At 39.8% G+C, this 17,449-nt stretch overlaps 1 pseudogene; it reads left to right on the top strand.

Moving 5' to 3' along the window:
* Nucleotides 1-8,621: 8,621 nt before the first annotated feature.
* Nucleotides 8,622-9,529, top strand: LOC138427045 (acidic leucine-rich nuclear phosphoprotein 32 family member B pseudogene; annotated as a pseudogene).
* Nucleotides 9,530-17,449: the final 7,920 nt, after the last annotated feature.

Genomic DNA, 17,449 nt, shown 5'->3' with positions numbered 1-17,449 from the left:
GTGTGGAAAAAAGCGGACCCTCTTACACTGTTGGTGGGAATGCAAACTAGTACAGCCACTATGGAGAACAGTGTGGAGATTCCTTTAAAAAACTGGAAATAAAACTGCCATACGACCCAGCAGTCCCACTGCTGGGCATACATTCCGAGGAAACCAGAATGGAAAGACACATATGTACCCCAATGTTCATCGCAGCACTGTTTGCAGTACCCAGGACATGGAGGCATCCTGGATGTCCATCAGCAGATGAATGGATAAGAAAGCTGTGGTACATATGCACGATGGAATATTCAGTTCAGTTCAGTTCAGTTCAGTTCAGTCACTCAGTCATGTCCGACTCTTTGCGACCCCATGAATTGCAGCATGCCAAGCCTCCCTGTCCATCACCAACTCCCGGAGTTCACTCAGACTCACATCCATTGAGTCGGTAATGCCATCCAGCCATCTCATCCTCTGTCGTCCTCTAATCCTCCTGCCCCCAATCCCTCCCAGCATTAGAGTCTTTTCCAATAAGTCAACTCTTTGCATGAGGTGGCCAACGTACTGGAGTTTCAGCTTTATCATCATTCCTTCCAAAGTACACCCAGGACTGATCTCCTTTAGAATGGACTGGTTGGATCTCCTTGCAGTCCAAGGGACTCTCAAGAGCTTCTCTAACACCACAGTTCAAAAATATCAATTCTTCGGAGCTCAGCTTTCTTCACAGTCCAACTCTCATATCCATACATGACTACTGGAAAAACCATAGCCTTGACTAGACAGACCTTTGTTGCCAAAGTAATGTCTCTGGTTTTGAATATGCTATCTAGATTGATCATAACTTTCCTTCCAAGGAGTAAGCGTCTTTTAATTTCATGGCTGCAATCACCATCTGTGGTGATTTGGAAGCCCCCCAAAATAAAGTCTGACACTGTTTCCACTGTTTCCCCATCTATTTCCCATGAAGTGATGGGACCAGATGCCATGATCTTAGTTTTCTGAATGTTGAGTTTTAAGCCAACTTTTTCACTCTCCTCTTTCACTTTCATCAAGAGGCTTTTTAGTTTCTCTTCACTTTTTGCCAAAAGGGTGGTGTCATCTTCATATCTGAGGTTATTGATATTTCTCCCAGCAATCTTGATTCCAGTTTGTGCTTCTTCCAGCCCAGCATTTCTCATGACGTACTCTGCATATAAGTTAAATAAGCAGGGTGACAATATACAGCCTTGACATACTCTCTTTCCTATTTGGAACCAGTCTGTTGTTCTATGTCCAGTTCTAACTGTTGCTTCCTGACCTGCATATAGGTTTCTCAAGAGGCAGGTCAGGTGGTCTGGGATTCCCATCTCTCTCAGAATTTTCCAGAGTTTATTGTGATCCACACAGTCAAAGGCTTTGGCATAGTCAATAAAGCAGAAATAGATGTTTTTCTGGAACTCTCTTGCTTTTTCGATGATCCAGTGGATGTTGGCAATTTGATCCCTGGTTCCTCTGCCTTTTCCAAAACCAGCTTGGACATCTGCCGGGAGGAGCTACCTCGCGTCCAAGGTTAGGGGAGGCAGCCGGGAGGAGCTATCCCATGGCTGAGGCCAGTGGCAGCAGCCGAGAGGAGCAATCCCACGTCCAAGGAGCAGTGGCTGTGCGGGCGCGGGAGGGCCAAGAGGAGCTACTCCACATTCAAGGTCAGGAGCAGCGGTGGTGAGGAGATACCCCATGTCCAAGGTAAAAGAAACCCAAATAAGACTGTAGGTGTTGCGAGAGGGTATTAGAGAGCAGACACACTGAAACCATAGTCACAGAAAACTAGTCAATCTAATCACATGGACCACAGCCTGGTTTAACTCAATAAAACTAAGCCATGCCGTGTGGGGCCACCCAAGACGAGTGGGTCATGGTGGAGAGGTCTGACAGAATGTGGTCCACTGGAGAAGGGAATGGCAAACCGCTTCAGTATTCTTGCCTTGAGAACCACATGAAAAGTATGAAAATATAATATTACTCAGCTATTAAAAAGAATGTATTTGAATCAGTTCTAATGAGATGGATGAAACCAGAGTCTATTATACAGAGTGAAGTAAGTCAGAAAGAAAAATACCAATACAGTATATTAATATATATATGAAATTTAGAAAGATGGTAACAATGATCCTATATGTGAGACAGCAAAAGAGACACAGATATAAAGAACAGACTGTTGGACTCTGTGAGAGAAGGCGAGGGTGGGATGATTTGAGAGAACAACATTGAAACATGTATATTATCATATGTGAAATAGATCGCCAGTCCAGGTTTGATGCATGAGGCAGGGTGCTCAGGGCTGGTGCCTGGGATGACCCTGAGGGATGGGATGAGGAGGCAAGTAGGAGGGAGGGTCTGGCTAAGGAACACATGTACACCCATGGCTGATTCATGTGAATGTATGGCAAAAACCACCACAATATTGTAATTAGCCTCCAATTAAAAAAAAAAGACTAAAAGTGGAACAGAGGGAGTTGGAGGGAGACCCGAGATAGAGGAGATATATGTACACCTATAGTTGATTCACTTTTTGTACAACAGACACTAACACAACGTTGTAAAGCAATTATACCCCAATAATAAAATAAAAAATAATTTAGAATGTTTAAAAATGAAAAAGAATGAAAAGAAATCATATATTGAAGAAAATATCAACTGTATTTACTGTACAATGTAGGCTGTGTTAGACACATTTGATTCATTTGTCCAAAATCTCCTCTTGAGAAATGTTCTCTCATCCACATGGTTACTATGGGAACAGTCATTTTCAGAGCTGCTTCCTGTTATCTTGTGAAAGCTGATAGTTAGCCCCTCATCCCAATCCACATTAGTGATATCCCATTGAGAGCTTGAAAATGGCCGTCATGAAAGTATTTACAACTCAGAGATGGCAATCACCACAAATGGGTCCCTCTGTCCACCCAGGTTCCCACTTTCATACCCCTCAGCCCACCTCCTCACTCCTGCCTTACTCCAAATCAGCACACCACTGCATTTGGTACACTGTGGTTCTGGTTTGGGCTACAGCTTATATAGGGGGGATCACCAGCTGAATCAATAGGTTCTTTTCCCATAACCTGTGAAACTGGAATTGAAAATAAAAGCCAGTTTCTCTCAGTATAGTATAAGTAAATCTTAGCAGAGAAAGGAGAGATGCTTATTGCTGTTTAGATCAGAAAACCAAAGACAAAGGGCCTAGAAAAATAGAAAGAATTATGAATTATGCTGTACAGAGGTGAGCAGAAATGAGAAACGGTGAGACGATTTAAGAATATTTAAATCCTCCTTCTACTTATTCCTTGAAAACATCTGCATGACTATCCATGGGTTCCATTCAACACTTCATTTCCTTTATAACAAATTATTCTTTGTGTTAATTTAATTTCGATAAGATTTCTGATCTTTGCAATCCAGGAGAGTCCTAATTAACATGTGAAACCTCAATTATTTGCTGATTTAATCAGAAAAACCTCTCAAAGCCTCTCATTTAGTAGTAGCCAATATATAACCAAACTTAGAAGCGTCAACCTGACACTAACCTTATTTAAAATTAAAAGGAGTCAAAATGAAGTGATTTGTGATAAGAAGCATTGAAAAGATAGAAACTAATCCTTCCAATATAAATATGGTATGAAATCCTGTGTGGGAATTCCCTGGCAGTACAGTGGTTAGGACCCCACACTTCCACTGCTGGAGGTTGAATTTAATCCCTGGTAGTGGAACTAACTACTTTGCCCCTGATGCGAAGAAACAACTCATTGGAAAAGACCCTGATTCTGGGAAAGATTGAAGGTGGGAGGAGAAGGGAACAACAGAGGATGAGATGGTTGGATGGCATCACTGACACAATGGACATGAGTTTGAGTAGGCTCCAGGAGTTGGTGATGGCCAAGGAAGCCTGGCATGCTGCAGTCCATGGGGTCGCCAAGAGTCGGACACGATTGAGCCACCTAACTGACTGAGTGAAACTAAGACTGTATAAGTTGTGCAGTGCTGCCAAAAAAGAAAAATTGTGCTGTGCCATTAATTACCATCTCTGAAAGTTAAAGAAAAGAAAGTTACAAGGTATTTATATTTCAGTAATTTCACAAGTTGTTGGCTTAAAGCTCAACATTCAGAAAACGAAGATCATGGTCCCATCACTTCATGGGAAATAGAAGGGGAAACAGTGGTAACTATTTTGGGGGGCTCCAAAATTACTGCAGATGGTAATTGCAGCCATGAAATTAAAAGACGCTTACTCCTTGGAAGAAAAGTTATGACTAGCCTAGACAGCATATTGAAAAGCAGAGACATTACTTTGCCAACAAAGGTCCGTCTAGTCAAGGCTATGGTTTTTCCAGTGGTCATGTATGGATGTGAGAGTTGGACTGTGAAGAAAGACGAGTACCGAAGAATTGATGCTTTTGAACTGTGGTGTTGGAGAAGACTCTTGAGAGTCCCTTGGACTGCAAGGAGATCCAGCCAGTCCTTTCTAAAAGAGATCAGTCCTGGGTGTTCATTGAAAGGACTGATGCTGAAGCTGAAACTCCAGTACTTTGGCCACCTCATGCGAAGAGTTGACTCATTGGAAAAGACTCTGATGCTGGGAGGGATTGGGGGCAGGAGGAGAAGGGGACGACAGAGGATGAGATGGCATCACCGACTTGATGAACATGAGTGTGAGTAGACTCCGGGAGTTGGTGATGGACAGGGAGGCCTGGCGTGCTGCAATTCATGGGGTCGCAAAGAGTTGGACGCAACTGAGCAACTGAACTGAACTGAATTCCACAAGAATATAGTAACCAAAGACAAGCTTTGGAAATTATTCAGGTGAGGCAAAGTTACTTTCTCTGTTTATTATTATTGTGTTAATAGTTTCACCCATGTTTATTGATACTTAATGATAAGTTGAAAAACCTGCATAATTTTTTAGCATCAATTTTTTAATTTCCCAGAAATTTTACATCAATTTTGTTTCATGGTTACCCAAAAGCTTATAAGATACATTTGTTAAAGTTAACTTCATTTGATTCATAATAAATGTTTATTATAGAAAATAAAATTTTCCTAATTTATAAACTCTGCCATATTAATTACTCACCACTTAATACCCATTCTGTGAATTTCCTTGAAAATAGGAAATGTATGACTTCATAGTCCACACTCTCTCCCTGTCACTAACTTAAAATTTAAAAGCACCACTAGGAAGTACTAATCCGAATAAAACTGGGAGCTTTGGTCTTCTACTTTCACAATTCTTAATTTCATCATTCATAGTTTAAAAAATTAGGTCTGTCATTCTCTCACAAGGCATAGTGTTTAAGATCTCGGATTTTGGAGTCAGAGTGCCGAGTTTCAAATCCTGAATTCATACTGACTGGATGTGTGGCTTTAAGCAAGCTCCTCCACCTCTACATATCTCAGTTTTCATGTCTATATAATAAGAATAGACATATCGATAGTACTTATTTCTAGGGTAATTGTGAAAATTAAATGAGTTAACATGTGCTAAGCTTTCAAAACAATCCCTGACATATCATAAGCTATATGAGAATTTGCTATTAGGTACTTACCCATCTTTAGACAGTTTTGCATAAATAAATTCCTGAAACTATGTTCACCTAAAATATTAATGAATATTTCTACTTGGTGAAGTATTCAATGTTCTTTTTTTCCTTCTTTGTAACTTTTTACAATACCTTATTTTTATAGTATGTATATGCTGTTTATATAAACACAATAAAGCTTTACTGTATATATGCTGCTGCTGAGTCAGCATATTTTTTATATATTTATTTTATATATAAATTTATTTATATATAAACATATTTATTTTATATATAAGTAATGTAAATAAATTCATTTGGAAAGAAACAGACACATTATGGCTAGGAATGTTTCTTTTTTTTTTTAAGTGATAGGGGAATGATTCTTCTGGACATAAAAATAAGCTATAAATTTGGGCTACAAAAAGAAAATTAAACTTGTGTAAAAATAGATAAGTAGATCAATGAAACAAAATAAATTGCCCCAAAATAGAAGCACGTGTGCATGAGAATTCAGCATGTAATAACATTGACCTATCATATCAACTGGAAAAGAATAGCTATTCAACAAGTGCTATTAGACATCTTGAGGAAAAACTTGCGAGATTTCTATCTTACTGAAACATAGACATAAAATTTTAAATTGATTACATTGGCATTTTACAAGCAAAAATATAAAAGTCCTAAAGAAGGAGATCATATTAGTTTCCTATTGCTCCTGTAACAAATTTCCAAAACCTTACTGAATACAATACAAATTTATTCTGTAAAAGTTCTGGAGGTCAGAGTCTGAAGTGGGTCTCACTGGGCTAAAAATTAACGGCCAAAGTCCCTTCTAAGGCTTCTAGGAAGGAATTCATTTCCTTGATTTTTCTTCCCTATAGCAGCTTCTGCACTCTTTGTCTCATGGCCTCCTAAATCAGCGATGACTAGTCAAACCTTATCCTTCTGACACTTCCCCTCTTCTACTTCCCTCTTTCATTTATAAGAATCCTTGCAATTACACCTTGAAATCCAGGATAATCTCCCCATTTTAAAGTCAGCAGTTCAGCAACCTTAGTTCCAGCTACAATATAAGTTCTCATTTGTCATGTAACCTAACATATTCACAGGTTCTGAGAATTAGTAGATGGACATATTTGGGGGACTATTTACCAGCCTACCACAAAGATAAAGAAGAGTATTTTGGTAGTCTTACAAAACTTTTTTAGAAATAAAAATTTTCTAGACCAACAGAAACTCAAGTTAACATAAAAATTTCAACAGGTATGACTTCATAAAGATTTGGAAACTTCAATGAGCAAAATGTCAGTTTGAAAAACAAATGAAATACTTTGATTAAATATTTTTTACTACATGGAAGAGAGAAAGAATTTATATACAAATATTTTTAAATTTATTTAAATTCTCTGATATATTCTGTTTGCTAGTATTTTGTTGAGGATTTTTGCATATACATTCTTCAGTGATATTCATCTATGATTTTCTTTTTTTGTGGTATCTGTGTCTGATTTTGGTATCAGGGTGATGGTCACCTCATAGAATGAGCTTGGGAGTATTCCTTCATCTGTAGTTTTTTGGAAGACTTTGAGAAGCATAGGTATTAGCTCTTCTCTAAATATCTGATAGAATTTGCCTGTGAAGTCATCTGGTCCTGGACTTTTGTTGTTGGAAGATTTTTATTCACAATTTCAATTTCAGTACTTGTGATTGGTCTATTTATATTTTCGATTTCTTCCTGGTTCAGTCTTAAACGGTTGTAGCTTTCTAAGATTTTGTTCATTTCTCTAGGGTGGTCCATTTTATGGGCATGTATTTGCTTGTGGTAGTCTCTTATGGGGCTTCCCTCATGGCTCAGGTGATAAAGAATCCACCTGCAATGCAGGAAACTCGGGCTCAATCCCTGGGTCAGAAAGATCCCCTGAAGAAGGGAATAGCTACCCTTTCCAGTAATCTTGCCTGGAGAATTCCATGGACAGAGGAGCCTGGAGAGCTACAGTTCACGGGTCACAGAGTCAGATACAACTGGGCAGCTAACGCTTTCCCTTTACTTTTTCAGAGGTCTCTTATGATGCTTTGTATTTCTGTAGTGTCAGTTATTGAAGAAGGCAGTGGCACCTCACTCCAGTACTCTTGCCTGGAAAATCCCGCGGATGGAGGAGCCTGGTGGGCTGCAGTCCATGGGGTCGCTAAGAGTCGGATATGACTGAGCGACTTCCCTTTCACTTTTCACTTTCATGCATTGGAGAGGAAATGGCAACCCACTCCAGTGTTCTTGCCTGGAGAATCCCAGGGACGGGGAGCCTAGTGGGCTGCCATCTATGGGGTCGCATAGAGTTGGACACAACTGAAGTGACTTAGCAGCAGTAGCAGTGTCAGTTATAGCTCTGTATAATTTCTAATTTTATTGATTTTAGTCATCTGTCTTTTCTTGATGAGTCTGGCTAAAGGTTTATCCATTTTGTTTATCTCCTCAAAGAACTAGCTTTTGGTGTCACTGATATTTGTTATTGCTTTCTTCATCTCTGGTGGTGGTTTAGTCACTAAGTTGTGTCCAACTCTTTGCAACCACATGGACTGTAGCCAACCAGGCTCCTCTGACCATGGGATTCTCCAGGCAAGAATACTGAAGTGGGTTGTCATTCCCTTCTCCAGGGGAATCTTCCCATCCCAGGGTTTGAACCTGAGTCTCCTGCATTGCAGGTGGATTCTTTACCATCTAAGCCACCAGACATAGAAAAATATGCCTGACAGAAAAACTTGACAGAAAAATATAAAATTCCAGATAAGAGAAGATAAAGATAAAGTTATAAATATCTAATTTTCCCACTATAATCTTCAAAGTCAAAGCAATTCCTATTAAAATCACAGGAAGATTTTTTTTTAGAGAATTTGATAAACTTACTCTAAAATTGATATGGTAGGGCGGTAGTGAGACCAGAGCTGCGCTCCAGCCCCCTTTTCCCTCCATGGTTTCTCTCCGCTCCCGCGAGTAACTTGGCTCCGGGGGCTCCGCTCGCCTGCCCGCACGCCGCCCGCCACCCAGGACCGCGCCGTCGGCCTGTGCCTCGAGCAGACCCCTTCCGACGGCCCCTTCCGACGGCCCTCGCTGCGCAGGCTGGGACGCCTCTCCCCCCTCCGCCCCCGCCGCGGAAAGTTAAGTTTGAAGAGGGGGGAAGAGAGAGAAACATGGACATGAAGAGGAGGATCCACCTGGAGCTGAGGAACCGGACCCCGGCAGCTGTTCGAGAACTTGTCCTGGACAATTGCAAATCAAATGATGGGAAAATTGAGGGCTTAACAGCTGAATTTGTGAACTTAGAGTTCCTCAGTTTAATAAATGTAGGCTTGGTTTCAGTTTCAAATCTTCCCAAACTACCTAAATTGAAAAAGCTTGAGCTCAGTGACAATAGAATCTGTGGAGGTCTGGATATGTTAGCAGAAAAACTTCCAAATCTTACACATCTAAACTTAAGTGGAAATAAACTGAAAGATATCAGCACCCTGGAACCTTTGAAAAAGTTGGACTGTCTAAAGAGCCTGGATCTGTTTAACTGTGGGGTTACTAACCTGAATGACTACCGAGAGAGTGTCTTCAAGCTCCTGCCCCAGCTGACCTATCTGGATGGCTATGACCGAGAGGGTCGTGAAGCCCCAGATTCAGATGCCGAGGTGGATGGTGTGGATGAAGAAGAGGATGATGAAGAAGGAGAAGATGAGGATAAGGAGGAGGATGAAGATGGTGAGGAAGAAGAGTTTGATGATGAAGAGGATGATGATGAAGACGAAGATGTAGAAGGGGGGAGGATGAAGACGAAGTCAGTGGGGAGGAAGAAGAATTTGGACATGATGGAGAAGTTGATGAAGATGATGAAGATGAGGATGAGGACGAAGATGAAGATGAAGAAGAGGAAGAAAGCGGGAAAGGTGAAAAGAGGAAGAGAGAAACAGATGATGAAGGAGAAGATGATTAATAAGACCCCAATAACCTGCAAAAAAAAGAACTGTTCAGTATTGGTTGGACTGCTGACATGGATTTGGTAGCTTTTTTTTTTTTTTTAAGAAAAATAAAAGGGTAGCTGTGATACAAACCCCAGGACACCCACCCACCCAAAGAGCCAAAGAATAGTTCCTGTGACATTCCACCTTCCTCCATTTAGTCCCTCTTGGAAATCCACCACCAAGCTTGGGGACTTCACCCCAACAAAATTGTAAGCATTGTTAGGTTTTTGTGTAAGACTTGCTGTAGCGTGTGTAGCTGTGATTGGTGAGGCAACTGTCCGTGGCTACCAGTTACACCAAGATTGTAACAGCATTTTTACTTTCTGTACAACAAAGAAGCTTTGTAAATAAAATCTTAACATTTTGAAAAAAAAAATAAAATAAAATTGATATGGTAAAGAATATGCATAATCATAATAAAAAGAATGGCTAAAATTTTTGAGTACTTAATATTTTCCATTCACAGAATTATAATCTTCATTGTAACACTACTAGCAGCATCACAAATGAGGAAATTGAGACTTACAGAGGCTAAATGACTGGTCTGATATGACAAAATGACAATAGGCAAAGCATTAGCACTGATCCCAGCTGATCTGACCCAGAATCTCTGCTTTTAGCCCCTAAACACTCAGGGTTCAAAAGACACATGAAAATAAATTCCTAAAAAGAAAAACAAAAATAAGGGACTTGGAATTATAATTTGATTGTTAAAGTAATTAAAGAATGTTGTCTATGAACTAAATAAAGACACTTAACCCAACTACCTATGTGGACTCGACTAATGGGCCATTCTCCCTGAGCTCTTATGCTATGATTCAGATCAACAGCATCATGAAGCAAGGGCAGGCTCCAATCTACAATCAATGTCCAAATGAAGATGTGCCAATTTAGTGCCAAAGATTGGACTACTGGGAGCTATAAAGTTAATAACCCCCACAGATCATATTTCAGCATCTCAGCCGACTTAATTAATGTCCTCTGGTGCCAGCTTCCTTGTACAACGTTTGTGCATGTTTGGAGCATCAATCACTCTAGAGAGCTCTGGATACTTGATCTTTATTTTTAAATTCCAGGATTTAGTACCAAGATATCAGGTGACTATAGAGTGGTTAGGATGAAAATTAGACAGACGCTAAATCCTCCTGCAATGTCTTTGCCAAAATGCACATATTGATTTATTGCCATCGGTTGATAATGGTTAGAACCATACTTGATTGCTGGTTGGCAAAATTGCCTAGGAAATGGGCTCAAAATTCCCAGGCAATTTTATTTGACCTCTACAGTTTAGGTCCAAGAACTAGCTTGAAATCAGATGTATAGAACTAAAAATGACCTCGTTTGCATCATGAAAATAGTTAGTTAGGAATTAAAGTCCTGAAGGTGTATCATTTTTATTTCACTATATTTTAAAGCAAATAAGCATATAAATAAATAATTTTCAAAGCAGAAATGACAGACTTCCTGCAGAGGCCAGAACTGGGCCCTTGGACTCAATTCCTTGGTATATGCCAGTTCTATCAGTGAGTAATCAATGGTCCACAGAGTCCAGTTCTACCTATGAGAGAAGTGGATGCAGTTTTTCTATTATTCTCATCTTGTTTCTATAATTTTCTCACATTCCCCACCCTTTCTAGAGATTTTTCTTTTCTTAGATACCTGGATTTTGATTCTTGCTATTGCCACGCAGGAAATCAATAGGTAAACTAATTCACAGTAAGATATACAATACTAAAATATTTTATATTCTCTTCTCTCATACCCTTAATTTAGACATGCTACATCATTCCCTGCATCTGTGTTTTCAAAGTCTCATTCTTTTCTGATCACTCTACTCTTCAATTCCTGGTATAGGGGAATAGCAGCAGCATCTCATACAATTCTTTTTTCCTGCTCCATACTAAATTCAGGGTTGAATTTAGTCTGTTTCCTTGATTTTTATTGAGGCGTTTCTTATAGCAGAGTTTACCAAAAGTTCAGGGAAACGCACAAGGTTTATGTTAATATTAATGCAACATGAATATACTAAAATTGAATATTAGGCTTACTTGTTTTGAAAAACAGTTCTTCAGATTTTTTTCTACTAACCTGAGCTGCAACATTCAGTGTTTCCACTCAGTTGATTTGCTTTCTCCTCTGTTACTCCCGGGGTGCCCAGGTGGCACTAGTGGCAAAGAACCCACCTGTCAATGCAGTTGACATAAGAGACATGGGTTCAATCCCTGGATCAGGAAGATCTCCTGGAGGAGGGTATGGCAACCCACTGTAGTGCTCTTGACTGGAGAATCTTGCCTAGACAGAGGAACCTGGTGGGCTACAGTCCATAGGGTCGAACAGAGTTGGACACAACTGAAGCAACTTACACACACACATGCAAACATGCTCTTACTCCTGCTTGATTGCCATGGGCAATTCCTCAGTCTTGGGCAACCAAGGTTCTTTCTCTAGCCCTTGCGCTAACTGAGGCCTCCCTTCTCATAACGCAAGTTTCATCCATTCATAGGCCATTATCTCTCCTCCATCCATATCTGTAGGGAAAAGGGACCAATCCACATTGGATTATTTCCCACTAATCTGAAGCATATCGTTATTTTACTAGAGCCAGCTTCACCTCCAAGTATCATTTTTTTCTTCTATAACTGTGTTCATCCTTTAAGACTTAGCACAAGTTTATCTCTCGTATAAATTTTCCTGACTCTCAACCTCTAACCTCCCTGTGCCTCCACCCCTACTCCTATCAAAGTAATTTGTCTCTTCTCACAATGTACGCTTCCCTGTAGCTCAAACAGTAAAAGATATGCCTGCAATGCAGGAGGCCTGGATTCGATCCCTTGGTCGGGAAAAATCCTCTGGAGAAGGGAATGACCACTCCGATATTTTTGCCTGGAGAATCCCATGGACAGAGGAGCCTGGTGGACTATAATCCATGGGGGTCTCAGACACGACTGAGCAACTAACACCACCTCTACTACTGCTACTACTACTACTCTCACAATGTATTAAAAATAAATATTTCATAATTTTTTCTTTCCTAAGATGCAATGTATTCCTCAAGAAAGGAATCATGTCTTTTTTGTTGTCTTAATCCCCCATTTACTAAACGTGTTCTTAATAAATGTTTTCTGAACTTTTCGAATCTCAGAAATATTTGCATGTTGAGAGGGCAATATTTAATCTCTTTTAAACCATAACTCCTAATTATTCACCACCCTTATGGCAGAAAGTGAAGAGGAACTAAAAAGCCTCTTGATGAAAGTAAAAGAGGAGAATGAAAAAGTTGGCTTAAAGCTCAACATTCAGAAAACGAAGATCATGGCATCTGGTCCCATCACTCCATGGGAAATAGATGGGGAAACAGTGGAAACAGTGTCAGACTTTATTTTGGGGGTTCCAAAATCACTGCAGATGGTGACTGCAGCCATGAAATTAAAAGACGATTACTCCTTGCAAGAAAAGTTATGACCAACCTAGATAGCATATTCAAAAGCAGAGACATTACTTTGCCAACTAAGGTCCATCTAGTCAAGGCTATGGTTTTTCCAGTAGTCATGTATGGATGTGAGAGTTGGACTGTGAAGAAAGATGAGTGCCGAAGAATTGATGCTTTTGAACTGTGGTGTTGGAGAAGACTCTTGAGAGTCCCTTGGACTTCAAGGAGATCCAACCAGTCCATTCTAAAGGAGATCAGCCCTGGGTGTTCTTTGGAAGGAATGATGCTAAAGCTGAAACTCCAGTACTTTGGCCACCTCATGCAAAGAGTTGACTCATTGGAGAAGACTCTGATGCTGGGAGGGATTGGGGACAGGAGGAGAAGGGGACGACAGAGGATGAGATGGCTGGATGGCATCACAGACTCAATGGATGCGACTCTGAGTGGACTCTGGGAGTTGGTGATGTACAGGGAGGCCTGGCGTGCTGCGATTCATGGGGTCGCAAAGAGTCAGATACAACTGAGCGACTGAACTGAACTAAACTGATTCATCAAATTTAGTTCAAATGTTATCTCTTCTATGAAACTTTGAGTTTTCACAGTACTTTATTCACATTTTTATTATAACAATATAATCTTTTCACATAAGATTCCAGGTGTCTTTTTGCTAAAGTAAACACTGGATTCCTTTGGGGAAGGAATGACGTCTACTTTATGACAATATCTCAAGATCCCCAACTTTTATGGTGTCTGGGTCATGAAAGGCATTCAGTAGATTAAAGGAGAAAAAAAAAGGATTACTAGAAATATAGAAATTATCTGGGTTTTCCTGGTCCTCAGATGGTAAAGAATCTTCCTGCAATTCAGGGAGACCTGGGTTCTATCCCTGGGTCTGGAAGATCCCCTGGAGAAGGGAATGGCTTCATTCCAGTATTCTTGCCAGGAGAATCTTGCCCACAGACAGCCTGGTGGGCTACAGTCCATGGGGTTGCAAAGTGTCAGACATGACTGAGCAACTAACACTTTCACTTCACTTTAGAGATTATTTCCCCACCAATATGAAGAAGTCTTCCATCTGCTGGAGTCAGCTTCAATTTAAGGCAAGGGAAGGAGGCGTGAAGGAAGGAGTTAAGAGGGTCCTTTCAGATAGCTTTTGATCTAAAAGCTTTTCAGAAAGCTTTTCTAAAAGTTTTCAGAAAGGCAGGCTTTCCAATGCTTTTCAAATGAAATCATACTGCTAACTACTACTAATGTCTGTAAATGACATCAGTCCAGCAAGTTTATTATAAAGTTAACTCAGTAGAAAAAATATCTTCTCTGATATCTTATGTATCTAACATGTCTCTAACAGAAAATCTAGACAAAAAATCAGCAGCTATAACAACACATTGATATATCATGAAGTCTTCACACCTATCTACCAAATATTTATTATTGAATAAATATTTTTATACCCCACCTGAAGATATATTCTAATATAATGATAGCTATTGGCTAGACCATTGAGTTAAGTGGGTAATAAAAAGCAGTGTACTGCCAAGTACAATCTGATACAAGTAAAAGCTAGAATGGTAATGTAGCACTAAGATCACTAAGATGGCACCAAAGTAATGTCTCAGATTTCCTGGAACATGTGAGAACTTCATTTCTTAAACATGTAAGCAAATCCAGTCAGGACCATTATCCATAGTTCAGCAACATTTTTCTCTAAATAGTAAAATACTGAATATTTTAGCCTTTGTAGGCACAGGCCATGTGGAATCTGTCACAGTTACTCAGCTCCACCATTATATTACAAAAATAGCAATAGACAATAATAAATAACTGTGCATGACTATGTTCCGATAAAATCCCAGATATCATATAATTTGTAAAAATGTTAGTATGGGTATCTAAACGCATAAAGACTCATTTTTAAAAACATAGCTGTATTTTGTTAGTTGGTGGGTCAGGGCCTATTGTATGCAGATTCATGCCATAACCTGTTGTTCAAACAACATAATTTTGAAAGTCATTAGTGCATAGTCCCATAAAGAAGAATTAAATGCAAGTGAGTCACACCAAGTGTACCTTTAATCCTTTCTGTGTTTAAAACTGTGCTGTGAATACAGTTCAGAATCACAAGCCCTGATTTAGCCTCTGCTAATATGACTTTCTGCCTGAGTGCTTGCTGCTGTGATTCAGGACAGTACATGTCATGAGTAAGAGCAGGCTCTAATCTTTGGTCTATATTCCAAACAAATATCTATTGAGTCTCCTTAAAACAACAACTTACTTGAAGCTCAGTATTCAGGGACCTGATGTGTTACCCAAAATCAGTCTGGTCAATCACCACTCAAAAACCAATAAAGAGGCAAAGTTGATGGAAAGGAAAGTTTGCTCTATTTTAGAGGACAGCAAATGGGAGAAAGAACGGCAGATTCCTGTCCAAAGGCCAACTCCCCCCACACTGACAAACAGTGAACAGGACCTTTTAAAGAGGACTTTCAAGAGTATATAGGTGGAGGGAGGGGACTAGATGCAGTAACAGCACAGTCAGCTCTGATAGTAATCTTGAAATTGGTCATGTGGTGATCTGATCAACATCATTGTGACTGTTTTAAGTACAGTTAATCTTTAGTTCCAGGGTTGGCTTATTCCCATTTCTATGAGGTCAATTCTTGGAATTACAGCAGCTTATGTCATAGCTACAATCTGGTCATTGTGTAGTTAACATCTTCCATCTGGAGGGGTTTCAGTATTTACAAGGCAACTCAAAGGACGTGGCTCAAAATTACCCACAGCCCTTGTAGAAAAACTAAAAGCCTTTTCTTTACTGACTAACCTATTAATATTCAGTCTTACTTTCCTTTGCTTTTGCCTTTTCTCACTTCTCTGATTATACTTAGTCTTTGGCTAAAGTTTTCCTACAGACAAAAAGATGGAAGACATGGGGGAAAGACCAGAGGATCCTGCTCCGTCTCAGCATGGTATTTTATTTTAGCAAAGAGCACAAGTAATTGATCCCTTAGTTGATAATTCAAATAGGCTTGAGAGTACAAAATGCCTGAAATCTATATTCTTGATCTTCCTTTCAGAGAAACAGGATGCACTACACAGATATGATTAAGCACTAGCTGTAGGACATGCCCAGAGCATATAAAAATTATTTGGACAGAAGCTGAATTTTCACTTGACTCAATAGCTGAGAATTGTTTACTATAATGTACTTATTTTATTCAAAAGCTGTTTTGGCTGACAATTTTTTGGTGTAAAGTTATTATTCTTTAATGATAATATTGCCAAGTGGATGGATTCCGAAATTTTATTGACCAATACAATTTTAGCTTAAGAGCCAGTTCTAACAATTACACAAAGCTAAACTACACAATTTAAATGATTAAAGTAGTTGGATGAGGATCAACATTTCCGAAGGGATTCCATATTGATTTCTTCTTAAAGCACATTTAAAAGTAAACAGGGATTGAAAACAAATATTGCTGCTGGATGGTAATTGCAGTTTTCTGCAGAGGTTATCGCTGGGCCCTCAGAGTCAATCGTCTTGTGGCATGGTAAAAAACATGCCTGCCAGCGCAAGAGATATAAGAGACGTGGGTTTGATCCTAAATTCAGGAAGATCCCCTGGAGGAGGATCTTCACTCCAGTATTCTTGCCTGGAGAATTCCATGGACAGAGGAGCCAACAGTGAACTATGGTCACAAAGAGTTGGACTGAAATGACTTAGCACAGCATAAAATGAAATGAAGTGGAGACCATGGGCCCAGGAAGCACCGCATCTGAAGGAAAGGCTCTCTTTTAATACCCTCCTTCTAGAATTTTCTATCTTCTCCTCAGAAACACACATGTCCCTTCTGGAGGCTTCTTCCTCGAGGGGCATCTGGAGCACTGACATTGCCCAGAACCCTTACTCCTTGCTTAACAGACTAAAGCACCTGAAAAACTATTTCCAACATAATACTGGTGACTACATTTTATTAGCTTCCTTCTCCTTTTTTTACATGGCCAATTCCAATTTTAACCCACACGTCAGCATATCCAACCTCCAGCCTAATCCTGGATCCCTCCTCCTCACGTCTATGCATTCCTACGGTTAACCTTCTAGGTCTTAAAGTTTTCTTCCCAAGAGTTCTTCAGTATCACCTCCCATGACTGAGGTGTTCCATCTTGTGGCACTTAGGTTTATTTCCTTATGTTCTGCAAAAGGGAAAATAAGAAAAGAACAAAACAGACAAATCATTTGTGTTGCAGCGTTTTGTGAAGACCTGGAGACAATGGACAAAGTTGTATAGCAGCAATACACACAAGCAGTTCAATACCATGTCCAGTGAGAATACCCTGGCAGTGCAGTGGGTAGGACCTCATGATTTAACGGCTAAGGATGCTGGTTCCATCCCTGGTTGGGAAATTTCAGCAAATCTCTCAGCATGGCAAAAAAAAAAAAAAAAAGTCCACCAACTTTGATGAAAGCACCCTCTACTGTTGCTCAGCATTC

This window comes from Ovis canadensis, chromosome 1 (assembly GCF_042477335.2).
Source record: "Ovis canadensis isolate MfBH-ARS-UI-01 breed Bighorn chromosome 1, ARS-UI_OviCan_v2, whole genome shotgun sequence".
Lineage (NCBI taxonomy): Eukaryota > Metazoa > Chordata > Mammalia > Artiodactyla > Bovidae > Ovis > Ovis canadensis.
Note: the sequence above shows the minus strand (reverse complement) of the source record. Positions and strands in the feature narration are given on the sequence as shown.